The sequence below is a fragment of the Scyliorhinus torazame genome, chromosome 13 (genome assembly GCF_047496885.1).
Source record: "Scyliorhinus torazame isolate Kashiwa2021f chromosome 13, sScyTor2.1, whole genome shotgun sequence".
Taxonomy (NCBI): domain Eukaryota; kingdom Metazoa; phylum Chordata; class Chondrichthyes; order Carcharhiniformes; family Scyliorhinidae; genus Scyliorhinus; species Scyliorhinus torazame.
This window is the reverse complement of record NC_092719.1, coordinates 132,975,661-132,995,706: the sequence shown is the minus strand read 5'-3', so window position 1 is coordinate 132,995,706 and position 20,046 is coordinate 132,975,661.

Below are 20,046 nucleotides of genomic sequence, written 5' to 3'. Positions count from 1 at the left end.
CACTGTTGCCTTTTACCCCTGCCACCACCCCCCCACCTCCCCCCCCCCGCCCACAGGAGAAATGCGCACACAACACCAGGGAGCATGTGAGGACTGGAGGAGGCCCCGCTGATGAGAGGCCACTGACCGAACATGAGGGAAGGGCCCTGGAACTTGCTGGCTGACCTGAGGACCGGGATGTTGCTGATGCAGAGGTCGGGGGCCCACCAGCAAGTGAGCCACCGACAGCCCGTCCCCATATCCCCCCTCCCCCATATCCCCCTCCCCCATATCACCCTTCCCCTATATCCCCCTCCCCATATCACCTGATCACTGCCTGCGTGTCGAACCATGCATGATTCATTGTGTATCGCAGGAGCAAACGTCGATGCACCCATCCCCGCAGATGCAGACCGCCCGCATGATGCCCCTCGGAGACCACGGGGGACGGAGAGACCCGGACCCTCTGGCATGCGACACCCGCAGGATGCCCCTTGGAGACCACTGGAGATGGAGAGACCCGGACCCTCTGGCATGCGACGCCCGCACGATGTCCCTCGGAGACCACTGGAGATGGAGAGACCTGGAGCAACAGGGAGACGACGCCCCCGTCTCGTGCGGGTGCGACGACGCAGGCGTGTGCCACCCACCGACGAGAGGGGCAGCCACAGGCCCCCGTCACAGCCGAGCCACGAAACCACGACCCAGGACACCACGACCCAGGACACCCCTACCCAGGACACCACTACCCAGGAAACTAAAATACAGGACAGTGACACAGATTGGATGGGCGGAGACGAACTGCCACCCCAAAGTGCCATGGACTCAGTGTGGGACGATGCGCACGACACAACACCAGTGCTGTCACCAACACCCTCCACCATCACAGAGACGCTCACCTCGGTTGGGCACTTTAGTGATGAGGCGTCTGGTACACTCACTGGTGCGCACAACACAGCTGTCCCGGTACAGCAGGTGGAGGTAGGAGCAGCAGAGGGGCCGGGCAGTCGGAGGGCAGCCCAGCCCAAGCGAACATCTGCCGCCCAGATGGATCCCGGGTTCCTGGAGTTACCACACCCACCCATAGATCCGATGCAACCACCGAACCGGAGACGAGCGAAGAGGGTGACGGCCGGCTTGCGGCGGCTGCAGTCGCAGGTGGAGGAGTCCACCCGCATCCAGGAGCTGGGAGTGATGCCGGTCATGCGTGCCACCCAGGCCGACACCGCACGGGTGGCGTCCGCGGTGGAGGCAATGGGTGCGACGGTGTCAGACATGGGGAACGGTTTGCGAGGCCTGGGGCTTTCCATGCAGGCGGTGTCTGTGGCCCAGGACATGGCTGCCCTCTCACAGGAGGCCATGAGCCAGCGGCAGATGGCAGAGGCGCTCAACGCCATGGCCCAGTCTCAGCAGGCCATGGCCCAGTCTCAACAGTCCATAGCCCAGTCTCTGCAGGCCATGGCCCAGTCTCAGCAGGCCATCGCTGAGGGCATCGGCGCCATTGCCCATGTGCGAGCTGGCGTCGCACAGTCACAGACAGGGTTTGCCAATCCCCTGAGCTCCATGGCTGCAAACCTGCAGACCCCTGTCGATACCAGCACGGGCCTCCAGGACTGGCAGCGCCAGATGTCGGGGGGGCGTTGGATGGCCAGTCCGTTCGCATCCCCCACCCATGTAGAGGCCTGGGGGCCATATGGCACCCCGAGGGAGGAGGAGGTGCTGTGGTCCGTCCCGGGTCCCCCTGTAGGGGAGATCCCGGAACACCGCGACACCTCGGAATCCCCCCCCTCTTCCGTCCCAGGCGCATCGGGTGGGCAACGGGCAGGACAGGCTGGCAGCTCGCCATCCCAGTCGCCCGGGCCGCAGCCTGGCCCATCTAGGCCAGGACGCCCCAGGAAACGGCCGCCAAAGGGATCCCGTGTCAGAGGGCAGGAATCACAGGAGTCCACCTCCAGTTCTGCTGTACCGTCTGGGGAACCACGTAGACGTAGTCATATGGTCCGTAAGGCCAAACATTTAGACACTGAGTAAGTTGGCACGGGTGCAGGGCACAGATGAGTTTCAGGGGCTAGGGCACGTGCATGAACTCCTTTGGTTATTAAAGTCAATGTTACACCTACAGAAGTTGTCTTTGTGCTCTGTCCAAAGCGTGCGGGGGTGTCATGTACGTTGAGCGCAAGTGTGTGTGTGAGGGGTGGTCTTACCTCAGCCCCAGGTGAGTCTGCCCCCTTCCCCCTGGGCCGCCATCAACATCCCCCTGGGCAGAGGACGGGACCGTGCGCTGCAGTGTCACAGCCGCATGCAGGGATAGTCCGGGTAGATGGTGGTACTGTGGCCATGGGTCAGACATAGTCCAACGATGTGGAGCCAGGAGCTCACCGCAGGGCGGGTTGTCATCATCCTCCATGGCCTGCAATAGACACACATCCACCGGCAACTGTGTGAGCCCGGCCGTTGTGCCGCAGGTGGATCGGCAATGGGGGGGTGGTGTGCATGCGGGTGGGGTGGGTGGGGTTGGGGAGGGGGGTGAGGGTGCTGGGTGGGTGGATGGGTGTGGGTGGTCGGCTGTTGCCATGGTGTGCGGTCTGTGGCCATACTACCCGATTCCCACGCCCATCTAATCAGTGAAGCGGGCGGCTATCAGCCTGTCCCGTGCCCGCTGGCCCAGCCGGTAACGGTGGACAGCCACCCGCCCGTGTCTAGCCCGTCTACCCTGGCCATTGCCCCCATTCCCCTTATCTGGGGAGGACTGCGCCTCTTCCTGCTGCTCCTCCACTCCGCCCTCCTCTGCCTGCGGCACATCGCCCCTCTGCTGGGCTATGTTGTGCAGGACGCAGCACACCACAATGATGCGGCCGACCCTATCTGACCGATACTGGAGGGCGCCCCCAGAGAGATCCAGGCACCTGAAACGCATCTTCAGCACGCCAAAGCACCTCTCGATCACTCCCCTTGTCGCTACATGGGCATCATTGTAGCGGTTCTCCGCCTCATTGCGTAGCCTCCGTATCGGCGTCATCAGCCACGATCGCAATGGGTAGCCCCTGTCGCCCAGCAACCAGCCCCTCAGCCGGGGATGGCGTCCCTCGTACATGCCGGGGATGGATGACCGCGACAACACGAATGAGTCGTGTACACTGCCTGGGTGACGGGCGCAGATGTGCAGGATCATCATGCGGTGGTCGCAGACCACCTGTATGTTCATCGAATAGGTCCCCTTCCTATTGGTGAACACGGCCCTGTTATCTGCAGGTGGCCGCACGGCGACGTGCATCCCATCAATCGCGCCCTGGACCATGGGGAACCCGGCCACGGCAGAGAAGCCCACTGCCCGGGCATCTTGGCTGGCCCGGTCCACAGGGAAGCGGATGTAGCGGTGCGCCATGGCATATAGGGCGTCTGTCACTGCCCGGATGAAATGGTGCACCGATGTCTGCGATATGCCGGACAGGTCCCCACTCGGTGCCTGGAATGACCCCGTTGCATAAAAGTTCAGGGCCACCGTAACCTTGACGGACACGGGGAGAGGGTGTCCCCCGCCAGTGCCATGCGGTGACAGGTGCGCCAGCAGGTGGCAGATGTGTGCCACGGTTTCCCGGCTCATCCGGAGTCTCCTCCTGCATTCTCGGTCCGTGAGGTCCTGGTATGACTGCCGGGGCCGGTACACACTGGGCGCCCTCGGGTGCCTCCGTTGCCGTGGGGCCGCGACGTCCTCCTCCCCCTCCTCGTCCTGTCGGTCAGATGTCCCTCCAGCCTGTTCGGCTGCCGCCTGCCCCTCTGCGGCAGCCTGCGCTGCCTCTCTGGCACGCTCCTCCTCCTCCTCATCCAGGGCAACATGGACATTAGCGGCTGCCGCCACGGCGGCCAACATCACTGGCTGATCGGAAAAGATGACGGCCTGGGGGGGGGGGGGGGGGGGAACGGCATGTCATCATTGCCCATATCCCCTCCTCCCCCCAGCCAGGTGGCATGGAGCGCATGGGTCCGACTGTTGGAGGCTGGCACCTGGCCAAGTGGACCAACTCACTTGCCCCCCCCCCCCCACCCCACGTCCCTCCCCGGCATGGACCCCCCCCCCCAATCCCCCTCCCCGGCACGGACCCCCCCCCCCCCATCCCCCTCTCCGGCACGGACCCCATCCCCCTCCCCGGCACGGACCCCATCCCACTCCCCGGCACGGACCCCATCCTCCTCCCCGGCACGGACCCCATCCTCCTCCCCGGCACGGACCCCCATCCCCCTCCCCGGCACGGACCCCCCATCCTCCTCCCCGGCACGGACCCCCCATCCTCCTCCCCGGCACGGACCCCCCATCCTCCTCCCCGGCACGGACCCCCCATCCTCCTCCCCGGCGCGGACCCCATCCCCCTCCCCCGGCACGGACCCCATCCCCCTCCCCCGGCACGGACCCCATCCCCCTCCCCGGCACGGACCCCACCCCCCTCCCCGGCACGGAGCCCCCACCCCCCTCCCCGGCACGGACCCCATCCCACTCCCCGGCACGGACCCCATCCCCCTCCCGGCACTCACCCCCCATCCCGGCACTCCCCCGGAGCCCAGCCCACTCTTATCCACCCCCCCGCCGCACACACACAAAACCCTGCACACACCTCTCACCCACACATTCAGACTGTGGCCACGCCATCGCCTCTCCAGCGGCCAACCCCCAAGGCCGTCACCCACCTCCACGCTGGTCGGCGTAAACCTTGAGCACAGGTTGACGCCGATTGAAAGGAGGTTTGATTTACGCCGACGTGACCCGTCATCACGTCGACGGGACTTCGGCCCATCCGGACGGGAGAATATCGGCAGCCCCAAAATCCATTGCCTTGCGCCCACCCGTGCCATTCTCCGAGGTGTGCGGCGCCATTGACGCCCCGCTGACTTTTTTCCCTTCGGAGACTTCGGCGGGCGGCGGGGGCGGAATTCACGGCGGCCAACGGCCATTCTCCGAACCACTGGGGGGTCGGAGAATCTCGCCCCTGGTCTCTTTTAACCACTGGCTGGATTCTCCGATCCTGAGACTAAGTGTTGACGCCAACGGAGAATCCGTGGACTTTCATGACAGAAACATCGGCGCCACACCTGCATCGATTCCGCTCCCACTAATGGGCTAGCACCAGCACGGCGTGGAACACAATCCATTCTAATGAAAAAGGGTGCCGGATTCACCGGGTCCGTGATTGACACTCAAAAGGCTGAGAAGCCGCAGCCACATATTAATAATTCTCCCCCCACACATACAACATCCCAGCTAACAAGAGTGGGGCCCCAAGATTCACTGACGCCAAGTTGGAGACTTTCCTGGATGGGGTGGAGGAGAGGCGGAAGACCATATACCCCAGCCCAGGAAGGAAGCTGCCAGGCACCACTCTCCGTTGTGCCTGGGCGTAGGTGGCAGTTGCACTCAGCTCCGTGGGCAACGTCACCCATACCAGCATGCAGTGCCCAAAAATATTTCACAACTTCCTCAGGGAGGCCAGGGTGAGTTGGCAGCACTGTGCTCCTGGCACTGACCCCCCCCCCCCCCCCCGGGGGATGGCCAAATCCTCACCCAGCCCCACATGCCACCACCCATAACAGCCGCCATGGCTGGGTGCCCTGGTGAGGCCACCAGCTACCCACCTGCTGGGCTATATGCGTGGGACCGTCTAACAGTGTTGCTGTAGGCGTTATCCCTGCCCTTGGAGAAGGCCGCGCACAACCGCTGGGAGCGGGAGAATACCGGAGGGGGCCACCAGACCTATGGCCCCTCACCATGGCCGAGCAGAGGGCCCTGGACATGGCCGGCGGCCCAGAGGAATGGGAGGTCGCCGAGGTGAATGCAGTCACGGGCGAGGAAATGAGATCCCGCTGAGTTGCGGTTCCCCATGATACATGTGTCGGTACCTCGCCCGCACCCCACACCACCATCACCCCCACACCATCCACACCCTACACCATGCCATCAACCGCGCCCCCCAGCCTGCGGTCTAATCATGCATGGTGTCTTGCAGGATCTGCCGGAGATGGGGCCGATGCATCCACAGTCCCCGCTCCCAGCCAGTGCCAGGGCCGGTGCTCCCCTGGTCAGCCGAGCAGTGACAAGGAGAACAGCCTGCCACCCGAGACTCCAGACACCCCGGAGCTCAGGTCGAAGGTTGACAGTGAATTTCCATCACGGCTATCTCCAACACCCTCTACCATCCTGGAGACACTCACCTCAGTTGGGCACTTTAGTGAATAGGCTCCTGGGACACTATCTGGTGTGCACCACACAGTTGATCCGGTGCAGCAGGTGGACGTAGGAGAACCTGAGGGGCCAGACGGTTGGAGGGCATGCCGAACCCAGGGACTAGCTGGTGTCCAGACGGGTCCCGGGCTTCTGGAACATCCAGTCCCAACCACAGTGCAGCTGCAGTCAGGGACTACATGAGGGGATGTTGGCGAGCATCCACCACTTGTGGGTGCAGGTGGAGGAGTCCAACAGTAGGTGGTGCCGATCATTTGTGCTACCCAGGCCAACACCGCACAGGTGGTATCCGCGGTGGAGGCAGTGGGGGCTACGGTTTCAGCTATGGATTAGCGTGTCCAAAGCCTGGGGCATTCTATGCAGGTGCTGACTAAGTCCCAGGTAAAAAAGCCACATAAGTGTACTTTACCTGAATACTCGTAGTATTCGGAATAAGGTAAATGAGTTGATGGCGCAAATCATCGTGAATGACTAAGATTTAGTGGCTATTACTGAAACATGGTTAAAGGATGGTCATGACTGGGAGTTAAATATCCGAGGGTATCAAACTATTCGGAAGGACAGAGTGGATGGTAAGGGAGGTGTTGTAGCTCTGTTATTTAAGGATGACATCCGGGCAATAGTAAGGGATGACATCGGTGCTATGGAGGATAAGGTTGAATCCATTTGGGTGGAAATCAGGAATAGTAAGGCGAAAAATTCACTGATAGGAATAGTCTATAGGCCACCAAATAGTAACATTATGGTGGGGCAGGCAATAAACAAAGAAATAACGGATGCATGAAGAAATGGTACAGCAGTTATCATGGGGGATTTTAATCTACATGTTGATTGGTTTAACCAGGTTGGTCAAGGCAGCCTTGAGGAGGAGTTTATAGAATGTATCCGCGATAGTTTTTCAGAACAGTATGTAATGGAACCTACGAGGGAACAAGCGGTCCTAGATCTGGTCCTGTGTAATGAGACAGGATTGATTCATGATCTCATAGATAGGGATCCTCTCGGAAGGAGCGATCACAATGTGGTTGAATTTAAAATACAGATGGAGGGTGAGAAGGTAAAATCAAACACTAGTGTTTTGTGCTTTGTAGCCATCTGGGATGGCCACTTCCCGATTACAAAATGGACACTTTGCAAAGATTGCAGGGAAAATGGACAATACTGAGAAAGCAAGCAGGTGCAGAGGTTTTCTGTTGATTGGGGTCGCAGCTCCCAGACAAGACCGAAACTGCAAAACTATTACCAAAATAATGAGCCATCTCCGGGGACATTTAAGTAAATGATACCAAGGCAGACACCCAGGCGCCAGAGGTGACCAGAACAAAGCAGGCCACCTAGGACACATTCAGCCATCAGGGCACCCACCCCTCTATTGGAGGAAATCGATAGGAATGATTGGGAAACAGCCCAATTAATTGGGGCCAAGTTCAAGGCCCGCCCAAAAGCGCGCAAAGCACCTTTTGGGTATAAGAAGGATCCCCCAAGAGAGAATCGTTCTCTTGGCTCCGGCTCTTACCAAGGAGAGACCTGCCCAACAGCAACATCAGAACAAGTAAGTCCAAGGTCAACGCATGCTACGAGACAGACGCTCTTAGCTGTTATTCCATACCAGTTCGACCCCAGCAGCCTCAGAACCGAACAACGGCCATTGTTCCTCTGACTGAGTGGGCACCCGAAGCTAAGTATAGGCTTCAGCAGTAGTGATAGTCTAGTTTGTAGAGTGTTATGCATGACTGTGTGTGTAAATAAATGAGCATTGAGTTTGAACTTTAGTAAGTTCATTTATTTACACACGCAGTCAAATATACTGGTGTATCGAGCCTTTGATCAGTATTCGGTCTTGAACATTGTGGTGGTATCGAGAGATACCTGGCGACTCTGGAGCAAAATGTAATTAGAATTAAGGAAGGCGACCATATTGGCCGCAATCTTCAGAGCCAAATTAAGAGAAACACAATTAGCAACATTTACTGGCAACTCCACCGGGACTCAATCTAGAAGTGGCCTATCCACTCCGAGAGAACCCAAATTTGAATTGGAATCCAATTAGAAACAAAAAAAACACAAGTGTAAGAACAATACTGATCAAACATCCGAGATTCGGAAGTGTGTTAATGCATGCGTACTAACAGGGATATAAGGTAAACCTAAGAGATTTTGTTGCGTAAAACTGTCGGGAGTTTTGTAGGCCGGAAATTAGCGTAAGCCGTACCCGTGTTTACATCACCACTTTATCATCCCCTGTTCCAAATTCAGTAGAGAACCCAGATAGAGAAAATGGCAATGAAGGCAATGGAACGCCTTATGAACCCCCAGGATTTCGAGGTCGCAGCGACCAGTAGAGTAGGACATTGTCCCGTATGGGAAGCGGAAATCGGAAAGTATCTCAAAGGGAAAGGATGGCCCCTTTGGAGCGAATTCTGTGCGAATGATGAAACAGGCCTCTGGAGTATAGGACATACTTTGTGGGAGAACCTGTCAGGGATCCACAAGAAGAGCTTAGGGAAAGCTCGCAAGCCGATGGCAATCATGTCCTGCTTGGCACAATTGCGAGGCACAGAGGAGGTCGTTAGGATGCTCCGTAGAGAGATAGAGGAGAGAGACAGAAATCGTGAGGGAGATGTGAGCGAGTTTGAGAAAGAGAATAAAGATTTGAGAGAACAGTTAGCAGCAAGGGACAGAGGTGGATGATGCCAAGAGGGCACACCAGTCTTGTCTCACCCATTTGAGTATTTTTCAGACCCAATATGATAAGGCCTACCAGGACACGCAACGTGCGGTCTTGGTAAGACAAGAAACCGAGCAATAGGTAGAGAAATTGCAGAAACAGTTGTCATGCAAGAGTGCCTTTAAGAAATGGATGTGTAAGCAATGTACCTTTAAGAAAACAGTGATGTCAGAGAGTGGGCTTTAGGTCTGCCATTTTGCAGGTTTTTAGTTTTAGTTTAAAAAGCAGTGTCTGTATGTTTCCAGAGAGCTGCAAGTTTTGCAGTTTGGTTTTGCTGAGAGCAGATAAAAGTGCCTGACTGGTTTTGCTGAGAGCAGTTTAAAAGTAAAAAACCAGTTTGCGACAGTCTCTGCCATTCTACAGAAAAAATATATATCCTTTAACCTGATGTTATACTGTTTAAAGGTGTTAAGTCTCTTGAAAGTTTGAAGGAACATTTTAAGGAATTATTTACTGTTGCAATATTTTCTGAGTTATCTTTGAAGTAAGGGGTGTTAAGAGATCCAATGTTTATTTAAGATGTTAAGTTGAGTTCATGGAATAAACAATGTTTTGTCTTTAAAAACCCACGTGTCCATAATTGTAATCCCACACCTAGGGAAAAAGCCGTGTGCTCGGAAAAGCAACAAATCCATTAACGGGAGAGGTTGGTTGAACTCCATGATACATTTTGGGGTTCTGAAAAGCATCGCCCATAACACAGTGCAATGATTTGAAAGCAGCCCTACGAGCGCTCCACACCTCCACAATGGAACAAAGGCAGAGCGCAGTAGATCACGCAAAGTGCCGGAAGCAAATTGCAGAATTGCAATCTCTGCTTTCTGTCCAGAATGGGTTTCAAAGTACGTTTGGACCCCAATTAGACCAGGAAAACGGCCCCGATTGGCAGGAGTTAAATGAGACTGCCCACAGATACGTACATGGGACAGGCAGAACACACCCCCATGAACCCTGTAACCACACACCGCAGGGCTGCAGCAGAAGGAAACGCAGTTTTAAGCCTCGACCCTTCAGTCGTTGCAGCCCTTCCCGACCCACAGAATGTAGGAGGAGGCACACTCCAAGAGATGCTCACAGCGACCCTAGATGCGATTGGCTATAACAGAGGAGACCCGGTAGAAGGCTTAAACAAGTGTAGGCAAAAGAAGACAGAGCATCCCACAGTGTTTGCTGGACGCCTGTGGATACATTTCACAGCAGTTTTCGGAGAGTTAGCCCGCGTCCATTTGTCCCCAGATAACATGGCCAAATGGACTCGAATCTTAGTCTCTCACGCGACAGACGCAGGACAGAGAGCTTGCGCAAATTACGACCCCTCATATGAGGCCCACAACGAGAAATGGGTTTTGAAGCGATTGTCCTGCGCTTGGGAGCAATCAGTCCAAGGCAAAACCGCATTTGCAAAACCCGAGGAAGAACAGGCAGACATGAATCCAGTAAAAGCGCACCAGAACCCCACATGGGTAAATGAGGGCAGGAACAGTCCACCACAGCCAAAACCCCAGGAATGTTACAACTGTGGGCAGTTAGGACACTTTGCACGAGAGTGCAACGCGCCCCAAAAGCAGCAGAGAAACCAACAGACAGGCACCCTAAATAAGAATAGGGCAAAGCCAATCCATAGCGTTAGCGCCCGTTCAGAGACCATTGACATGAACAGCACCGACTGACGGTGTTCGGGCTCCCCAACTTAGGTCTGCGGCACCCTTTGCAACAAGTCCGGTAGACCAGTCGTAGCAGGCAAAGTTCGGGGACACCCCGTAGAATTTCTTTGGGACACAGGAGGGTCCCGCACCACACTCAATTCCTCCACGATGTTTCAGCGAGACATGTGGCCCACAACAGACACCATCACACTCAGCGGCTTTACAGGTCATTTACAACAAGGACACATCACAGCCTCTGTAGCGATACAAATAGGGAACATTACAACTAAACACCCCGTACTTTTGGTCGATCTACCCCAGACAGCTGAACACATCCTGGGAATCAATTTTATGAGCTCCCACAACCTCTCTTTTGATCCAGTTAATAAAGGTGTTTGGAGAATGGCAAAGGCAACACAAGCCCCTGCCACACTCACTGTTGGAGACTATGAAACCAGGATTAGCTCAGTAGGAGACTTCTGGTTTGATCCTTGAGCCATTAGTCAGGACAAACAGGTTGGGGAAGTCCTGCAGCAACACAAAGCAGCATTCGCACAGCACAAGCACAACTGTGGCAAGATAGCTGGCTTGGTAAATATTACAGGTCCCGACCCCAGACCCCAAAAGCAGTACGGTTTTCCCCAAGAGGCAGAGAGAGAAATCTCCAAAGTAATAGAGAGTTTGCTTGATCAAGGCGTACTCAGATCAGTAGCCTCCACAAACAACGCACCGATTTGGCCCATCAGGAAACCCAATGGCTCATGGCGACTGACCATTGATTACCGGGAACTGAACAAAGTAACCACAGTAGCAGCCCCCACCATAGCCACGAGACCCGAGACCATGCTCAAACAGGGACTCCAGTCAACATTTTGTCGGTTTTGGACACTAGCAACGGCTTTTGGTCCATTCCATTGGATAAAGCGTGCCAGTACAAATTTGCCTTTACATTCCAGGGACAACAATATACGTGGATGTGCCTTCCACAAGGCTTCCACAACTCCCCCTCCATTTTCCACCAACAGCTGGCAAATGGACTAGCAAAATTTTCCCACCCCGATTGTCCGGTTCAGTATGTAGATGGCTTGCTACTGCAGACAGACACAAAGGGAGAGCACATTTCTCTTCTTGTCAAACTCCTAGCAATCCTAAAAGAAATTGGATGTAAAGTCAACCCCAGATTTTGCAGGAAAAATTATTTACGTGGGTACAGTAATCACACAAGGTAAACGTGAGATTGCGCAAAAGAGAAATGACTTGATTGTCAAATTGCCCCTCCCCCACAATATCTCAGCCCTCCTGTCATTTTTAGGACTGGTTGGCTACTGAAGAAACCATATCGATGGTTTCGCCTCAAAAGCAGCGTCCCTATCCGAACTTCTCAAGAAGTAGGCACCTTGGGAATGGCTCCCACAGCACACGGATGCCGTGGATGCTTTAAAAAGATCCCTCAGCACAGCCCTTGCATTACAGGTCTCAAATCCACTTTCCCCGTACGCAATCGAAGTTACAAGCACCAACCGAACCCTTTCGGCCATGCTCCTCACGGAACGCCATGACCAATTACGCCCCGTGGCATATGCCTCACACGTGTTAGACCCTGTCGCGCAAGGATTTTCTGCCTGCGAAAGGCACCTGCTCGCAGTTTTTTGGGCAGTACAGTACTTCACCTCCATTACAGGACTCAACCCCATCACCATTCTCACTGAACACACCCCAACACAGCTATTATTAGACGGTCGACTTAAAGATGGCACAGTCAGCCAAATCCGCGCAGCCCATTGGACCCTTTTACAGGGACGGGATATTACAGTCAAAAGAACCAAGACCCGCACTTTCCTAGCCGATAATTTGCAATATGCAGGCACCCCACATGAGTGTGAGATCATCACCACAAAACACAACACAGGCCCATTTATACTGAAATCAGCTCCCAGGAAAGCAGGTAATACACCCCAGCCCACAGACACGTGCACACCCCTGAAAATTTATGTGGATGGCTTCTCCACAGCTTTGAATTGGTTGCGTCATTTATGTCGCGGACGCGCCCTGGAAGAGATTTCACTAAAGTTGCCAGGACATCTAGGCTCGCAGGCAGCAGAACTGGCAGCCATAGCTTACATTGTAGACCACCCTGACTCGTTTCCGACCCCAGCAGACATATATTCGGACAGCTTATATGTCTGTGCCCAGAAGGAAGATGAAAAACTCAGGGAAGTTTTAAAAGGAACCTCCCCGGCCCCGTATGAAAGTTTAAAAACGCAATCAGCACACACGACGGTGTGATTTTAAAAGAAGGCATATATGTATTTCCCGGCCAGGACAGGAACCCTGGACGAATTTGCAGATAGACTACATAGGACCCCCTACCCCCCTGCAGAAATGGTTATAAGTATGTGTTGGTGGTCATCGACACCTCCACAAAATGGGTGGAAGCTTTTCCATTGAGAACGAATACGGCCAAGACAACAGCTAAAATATTAACACAGCACATCTTTACAAGATGGGGCCTCCCACGCAGTATAGAGTCCGATCAAGGCTCCCAATTTACAGGACGAGTACTGAAAAACATCCTCACAATTTTCGGAATTAGGCAAAAGTTTCATATAGCCTACCACCCCCCAGACAAGCGACATTGTAGAGAGGATGAATAGGACTTTAAAAGCCACCCTCAGGAAAATGGTACAACAGAACAACTGCACCTGGGGTTCAGTTCTCCCATTTGCTTTAATGTTCCTAAGAAACACGGTATCCACATCCACAGGAGACACCCCCACACCCTCATGACCGGACGCCCCATGAAAGGGACAGAGTATTTATTAGGACTGGATTTGGCCAGCCTCACAGTCACCACCCTCACGCATGAAAATGCTGTACAGCTGTGAGACTTGGGACCAGGAAGAAACAAAGCAAGGCTTGTTTCGACAAAAAGGTACATGCCACCGAGTTTGTAGTAGGGCAGCAAGTGATGCTTTCCCTATACAACCACAGTTCATTCCTTTCCCCAAAATTTTCCGGACCATACTCCATTTCAGACAAAGTAAGCCCCTCGGTATACAAGATCACATATCCTAATGGGAAGTCTGCGTGGTTTTACATAAACCAGTTCAAGGCTTATGGCTCGCAGAACAACCATGCACACCACATCTTGCTCGCATCAGCAGATGATCACGCCACTCCCACAGATGATCTATTCCTATCCTCCACCAGCCAGTCTAGCCCGTCCTCAGACACATCTTCAACTCCACCCCCAGAGCCACGACTCCGCCTCTGCCTTCCTTCAACCAACAGCGACAGTGATAGCGACATCAATGACGACAGCCACAGCACACCATGTTAGGGTTGGGTGGGGTTACTGGGTCATGGGAATAGGGTGGAGGTGTTGACCTTGGGTAGGGTGCTCTTTCCAAGAGCCGGTGCAGACTCGATGGGCCGAATGGCCTCCTTCTGCACTGTAAATTCTATGATTCTATGATAATTATACCCCCGCACCAGGTCCCACTCCCAGCGAATCCGAGCATGATTCCAGCGACCCCTTCAAAATCACATACATGAAAGCCCCTGACCCAGACCAACCGCCCGACGATTGCGGATTACAACCAGCAGCTCCAACCTCGACACACGATTCTGGCACTGCGACAATTTGTTCAGGCTCATCCGGAATGATGAGATGGACCCCAATTCACCCCAAGCAGCTTTAGCCAAACTACTCCAGTCAAGAGTATGGCAGCCAGGAGAAGATGATGACATAGAGTCTGACTCCCAACAAACAAATCCCTTTGCGACCCTGTTCGCTACTGAGCAATGAGGTGTCCAGATGATGGAAAAAAGGAACCGATGGAGAGATACGGTGTCCTTTCTGGTGGAACCTGCACCATGTTTGTTGTATGTTTGTTCGTTTAATGTACATGTTTGTTGTTTGTAAATTTGAAAGCTTTTTATGGCCCCATGCCACCACCCTTTTGACACCCAATGACTGTTAATGGAACAAGTTTGTCCCCAGACAACCGTTCAGAGAAACTAGTTTGTCGACAGATAACCATTCAGAGGAACTAGTTTGTCGTTAGACACCACTCATAGCTACTCTCCTGATTTGATCACGAGAGGCAGCCCCCACGACGACCACATTCTTACCCGTTCTTGCCAGTCGCTCAGGCAGTGGAGAAACGGCACTGGTCCCGCCGAGCCTGAGGGCCACCCTCTGGTCAGCCTCGCTCGGGTAGGGCACAAACGGCAGTGATCACCATGCTACCCGGGGATTCCACCCATTACCCGCCGCGGCCCATACGCATGATATTGAGCAGTTTAAGCCTATACTCGCTGGAGGCGAATGAGAGACGATCTAATTGGGGTATATAAGATACTAAAGGGGATTGACACGATAATTATAGAGCGCATGTTTCCCCTTTTTTACGCTACCCCTCTGACCTCTACCACACAGGCCGTGAATGATTTCCACCTCTGCCATACACAGAACCCCGAGATAGTTAGCCCTAAGACAGTTTACGATACCACGACCAAGTTGGTGACTCCCGCAGGATCGGTGCCGGAACACTTTAGCACCTCGGACTCCCCCCCCCCCCCCTTCTGTCCCTGGCACATCTGGTGGGTAGCGGGCAGAACAGGATGGCATCACACCACCTGGGACAACTGAGCAGCGGCCGGGCCCATCCAGGCCGGGTCGTCCCAGAAGACATACGGGGACCTTCGTCGCAGGTCGGGAGTCACAGCAGGTCACATCCACTTCTGCTGTACCACCTGGGGAACCACGTAGACGTAGTGTTAGGGCCCGTAAGGACAGAAAGTTAGACACCAGTTAAGTTGGCACTTATGCAGGGCACATAGGGCTAGGGCACAGGACTGTAAATATTTGTGCACAATAAACACCTGTTACTGGCGGTACAGCCTGTCTCGGTGCTCTGGCTGATGGGTCCAAGGGGTGGGCTGGGCCAAGATGGGGGTCGGGGGTAGGGAATGGTGCAGGCCCTGTGGGTGGCACGTGCTCTCCACCTTCCCACCGCCACCCCAGGGATTCGGTGGGACCGTGCAATTGAATGGCCAGCCTGCATGCATGGATCACCCAGATGGACGTGCAACCGTGGACATGACGGGGCAGCACGGTAGCATTGTGGATAGCACAATTGCTTCACAGCTCCAGTGTCCCAGGTTCGATTCCGGCTTGAGTCACTGTCTGTGCGGAGTCTGCACATCCTCCCCGTGTGTGCGTGGGTTTCCTCCGGGTGCTCCGGTTTCCTCCCACAGCCCAAAGATGTGCAGGTTAGGTGGATTGGCCATGATAAATTGCCCTTAGTGTCCAAAATTGCCCTTAGTGTTGGGTTGGTTACTGGGTTATGGGGATAGGGTGGAGGTGTTGACCATGGGTAGGGTGCTCTTTCCAAGAGCCGGTGCAGACTCGATGGGCCGAATGGCCTCCTACACTGTAAATTCTATGATTATGAGTCAGATGTTGTCATTCTATGCGGAGCTCCAGAGCTTATCGCAGAGTGGGTTGTCATCACCCTCCCTCCCATGGACCAGATCCACTGTTACTGCCATTCCGGATCTCCCACCCCGTAGTGCTGCAGATATGTGTCTCGTAGGGGGTGCAGGCTGGGTGGGAAGTGAGGGGGTGTGGGGTTGGGGTTGTGGTGTCCCTGCCCCTGGCCAGCATCTTCAGGAGCCTGAAGCATCGCTCGATCACACTCCCGGTCGCTGTATGGACTTTGTTGTAGTGGGTCTTCGTGTCGGTCTGTGGCAGTAGAAATGAGCAGCAATGTCAGCACCAGTTGAACAGTCACTGTCCCTACCTCAGTTGTTCGAAAATCCCGAGGGCCCACAGAAATGCCAACAGTATGAGTTGTGGAGAAAAAACAACCTCGGGTATTGAGGTTTGCACGCCAAAGAATGGAAGCACCAAGTGACTACTTTCCTTGAGGTAGCAGGGTATATCGGGTCCATTGCCGACAATGTCCTCTTGATATTGCTGCCAACGGTTAAAGCCAAACTCGACAGAATGCTGCATAGAGGTCTCAGTTTGCCCGACTCAGTGGTGTTCGGGCTCATAAGTGTCCCCAAACTGACTTCCCAGCTCAGGCTATGCGTGGACTATTTAAATAAGGCAGTCCAGAGGGAGATCCATCCTATGGCTTCAGTGGATATTTAACTTGACAAAACTTCCCAACAGTGTCCTCTTCACTAAACTTGACACTCAGCACATTTTGGCAAGTACGCCTGGTTGTTTAGAATATTTGTTACCCTGTTTGGATAGTTCTGTTTTAACCACCATCCCTTCAGGATATCAGCAATTCCAGAGATACTCCAACAAACTATATGAAATATCTTCGACACGAAGCAATGAATCAGTTGGCACATGGATGACGTCCATGACGCTACCAGACCAGAGCATGATCACAGGTTTTGTGAAGTTCTCATGTGAATTTGCCAAAACTGCTGTCAAATTCTTTGACACATCATACAAATACAGTGTCTAATGGTAGACCCTCAAAAAATGAAAGCCATCAGTAACTTTTGACCACGGAAATGTGTTACAGATGTCCAAAGGCTCCTTGGTAGGTCAATCAGTTTGGCAAATTAATTCCACATTTAGTAACAATTGCCAAGCCGATGAGAGATTTTACATGAAAAGATCCAACTGTGGTTTTGGAGCTTTTGGCAAATCAACACATTTTGGTGAATCAAGGAACAGCTCATCTCTTCAGACATCTGGTACATTACAATCTTACTTTGCCCACAGTGGTGGCTGCCGATGCATCCTCAGGCCTTGGAGCTGTATTCATTCCAGTGCAGAAGAATGGTAACAGAAACAAAAGAGAAAATGCTGGAAAATCTCAGCAGGTCCCCCTTCTCATCCTCCCCCAACTACAGTTCATCCTCTGATGTTTGTTTCCTTGCTGTTTGAACTTTCACATCTTTTGTTCTCTCTGGGACTGCCATTAGCACTCTTTCCCCTTGGTTTCTCTGGCCATTAACACCCGGTTTCCCTGGGTTTCTGTGGCTATGACTCATCTTTCATTCTCACTCCACAGTATAAATATATCCCACTTTGTCTGTTATACAAAGAGTCATCGGACTCGAAACGTTAGCTCTTTTCTCTCCCTACAGATGCTGCCAGAGTTGCTGAGATTTGCCAGCATTTTCTCTTTCGTTTCAGATTCCAGCATCCACAGTAATTTGCTTTTATTATTTTAATGGTAACAGAAAGCCTGTCCACTTTGCCTCATGGGCATTAACAGAAATGGAGCAATGGTATGCAGCCATAGAGATGGAAGCATTGGCAGTGACTTGGGCATCAGTAGGTTTTTGGATTAGTTGATGGGATTACCATTTCCAATTGAGACTGACCATAAACTGTTTGTCATCCTTTTGAATTCTACAGAGATCGTCAAACATGCAATGTTTCAGATGTGGGTTGGTGCATTGCTAGTACACAGCTCTGTTTGTGCCCAAGAAATTGCATTTGTTGATGCCTTATCCAGGCATCACACCATTACCCAAGACTTCAGTTTTCTTGTTTCCAAGGTGGACGCATTCTCATCAATCATAACAAATTCCCTATCAGCCTCTGAATGAAAAGTGCAAGACGTCAGGAAAGCACGGAAGGGAGATGAAGAGTGTAGCCAGGTCTGGAAATTTTGGTCAAAATAGACTTCGACTGACCCACTCCAATGAAAATAACATGAGCAACAAAGGCATTGAATGATAGTGGATGATCTTGTTGTGTTCTTCAACCACCACCTGGTAATACCCAAGAGTACTATGGAGGAGATTTTGCATAGACTCCGTGGTGGTCACCTGGGAATAATGAAGTGTGGAGGGCGTGCTCATCAATCTGTGTGGTCCCTGACCTTCCGAATACAATTCAAGGTTTTGTCTTGTCCTGCACACTTCGATAATCATTAGCCAGACACCCATGGAAACTGTTATTACCATTCCATTTCCCAGAAAGATCCTGGCAAAGGCTGGAGCTCAATCTCTTCAACTAAGGCATACCTCATTACCACTGATTATTATTCCAGGTGGCGAAAGGTTACCAGACTCCATGCGACAATGGTTGACACTGTGATAAGAGCATTGCAGCACATATTCTCTCCACATGGGTTACCAGATGAAACTGTTTTGGATAATAAGCCATAATTCATGAATGAACACTTTGAGCAATTTACAGACGACTGTGGAATCACCATATTAGCAGTTCTCATCATCCTCAGGCTAATGAGAGGACCATAAATAAAATGTTAATGACCAAAATACTGACTGGATCCCGGCTCTGTTGAAATACAAAACTACACCTTTAACTAATGGCTTTTCAACAACGGAATTGTTCATGGGATTACGGCTGAAGACACATGTCTCTTTGCTGCAATTGAACTTGCAACTCAATGTTACAGCAGACAACCATAAAGAGTGGAAGAACGTGGAGAACGGCCACTATGACAACAGAAGAACTGGTATAACTCCAGGCATAGGATCAAGAGCCTAAGCCCCCCATCCCAAAACCAGGCCACAAAGCCTGGATTTGGGATTGAAAATCAGAAGGCATGGACCTGCAACAAACGGAACAACCACATTCCTACCTCACCCAAACACTATTGGGCACTTTCAGAAGAAACGGAAAAGTTCTGATCTTATTAGCACCCACAACGCATGTTTGATTTCCATATGTTTTGGGATCAAGTCTGAAGAATACATAAGCAACTCCCTGAATGCTGACCCATCCTAATGGCATAGAGTATAAAAATAGGGAAGTGCTGTTGCAATTAAATTGGGCATTGGTGAGACTGCATCTGAAGTACTGTGCACAGTTTTGCTCCCCTTCGTTGAGGAAAGAAGTAAATTCCACGTCAGCGAGGTTCATTGGATTGATTCCAGGAATGAAGGACTTCTCTCATGAAGAGATATTGAGCAGTTTAAGCCTATACTCGCATGAGGCGAATGAGAGACGATCTAATTGGGGTATATAAGATACTAAAGGGGATTGACACGATAATTATAGAGCCCATGTTTCCCCTTTTTGGATATTCTAGAACGAGAGGCCATAAAGGGATGTCATCTATAAAACCGAAATGAGGAGGATTTACTTCACTCAAAGGATCATGAATCTGTAGGATTCTCTATCCTAAAGTGCAATAGATGCCAGAACGCTGAACAATTTTAAGGAGAAGATGGATAGGTTTTTAATTAGAAGCAGGATGAAGGGTTACGGGGAGAGGACAGGAAGGTGGAGTTGAGGCCGAGATGAGATCAGTCACGATATATTGAATGGCGGATCAGGCTCGAGGGGCTGAATTGCCCACTCCTGCTCCAAGTTCTTGTATTCTTATCCAACAAAATGTTTCAAGATCATTACCCCCAATCAACAGTCACAACCAAAAGATTAGAAGAGTTCTGAAGGCAACCTGTGAATTTCAGACTTTGTGGGAGGTGGTTATAGTGTAAATATA